The following is a 1,634-nucleotide window of genomic DNA, read 5'->3' on the forward strand; positions in this document are numbered from 1 at the left end:
CCGGAAGGCGGGACTTGGTAGACGCTGCGAGAGCGGGGAACGGGCGTGGGGTCGAGACGGCGACGAGGAACCCTGCAGGGTTGGGCGCCTGTGGCCTAAGGCGGCGAGATTCAGAACTGATTCTTCAGTTGTTCAAGAGCCGGAGACATCTGCTGCGTAGGCGATGGGAACCAAAAAGTTAAACGCCAAACTGCCGGTGAGGGAGGAACGATTTTAAGTGAGCTCCCCCTAGAGCTTCGGTTTCGTTTCTGTTCCGCATTTGTCCCAGGAGAGGACGGGAGACAGAGACGCAACCTCGAACTCCCTGGCCCTGGCCTGAAGAGGGCAGCTCAGGGAGCTGAACACCTAAAAGCAGCAAGTTTCTGCGTGTATTGAGGTGAACTCGTTTTTCTTCTTTTTGAATATATTAATTCTTTCTAAACCACCTTTCTTGAGATAAATGAAAATGCAAGCATCTTTGACTAGATGGCGTCTGGTATTTTGCTTGTCATTAATAACTAATCATAAATGTATTCCAGTGTTTAGAGTCTTTATTCTCAGTTGTTTGGAAAAGTGTTTTTACTTCGAAAATTACATTAATTGCATGTTTTAGCCTTTTTTCTGAATGTTTTGTGTCAAGTGCAGATAATGAGGCTGTAGGAAGTTGTAGTGGAACTTGACATAAGAGCATCCATCTTGGAAGAAACGTAAGGACATCTGAGTGCCTGGCAGACGAGTCGTCTCAGGACAAGAAATGCAAGCAGTTCCATCTGAGTGCCTGGCAAACCGGTCGTCTCAGGACAAGAAGTGCAAGCAAGTCTTGTTTGTCCTGTGTTAACCTCCCAAGAGGATGTAGACAAAGTAAAAGCTGTCTTTTAAGGGGTTAGAAGGACAAAGTAAAAAAACAGTTGTTTTTGCGAGCACAGCTGGCCAAAATATTATATAACTTTAGTTATAAGATAAAATGCTAAAAACGTGCTTTTCGTCTGATGCTCTAAGCAGCTTCAGTAAATCCTGCAGGTGTGATCAGGAGGCTGCTGTTTGCCTGAGCGAGCCGCAGGCCTCTGATCCTGCCCCTCACATCTTGCCTCTCTTCATTTTGCGTCACCGAGACACTCGGGGGAATCGACGACACAGGTGGCTTTCCTTTTAACTGAAAACATTAGAAATATTTTCAGATATTTGATAAGGACGACTATGCCATTGGGCGATAGAAATAAATAGTAAAACTAGTTTTTAAAAATTTTCAAGCGGATCCCTTAAACCCTTAATCGAATTTTAACTTACACTAATTTCAATTTGAAATGTGAGTTAATAGCTCCTTTTCTGTTTCTGTGGAAGTAATGAAGGTGACGTTTTTGGAGTCTGACTGTACTGGATTACTGTTACACATGCTCCAGAGATTTCCGAAGGATTGTTTCCAATCAAGGGTAGTGGTTCTTTTTCACCAGAACTAACAGAAGGATCTCAAGCTTTAAAATTTTTTTTCCTCCTATAATTTCCCCAAGGTTTTCGTTTTTAAAACAAATTCATGAACTCATGGATTTCAACTTTAGAAGACAAATTTCTCTTGGACGAGAGAACAGAAATAGTGCTTGCTGTGTTCATGAAAGAGGACTTCCAGAACTGCTTCAGAAAGTGACAAGAACCGTGGG

Source organism: Fukomys damarensis, unplaced genomic scaffold (assembly GCF_012274545.1).
Source record: "Fukomys damarensis isolate Sample0158 unplaced genomic scaffold, DMR_v1.0_HiC HiC_scaffold_19, whole genome shotgun sequence".
NCBI classification, from domain to species: domain Eukaryota; kingdom Metazoa; phylum Chordata; class Mammalia; order Rodentia; family Bathyergidae; genus Fukomys; species Fukomys damarensis.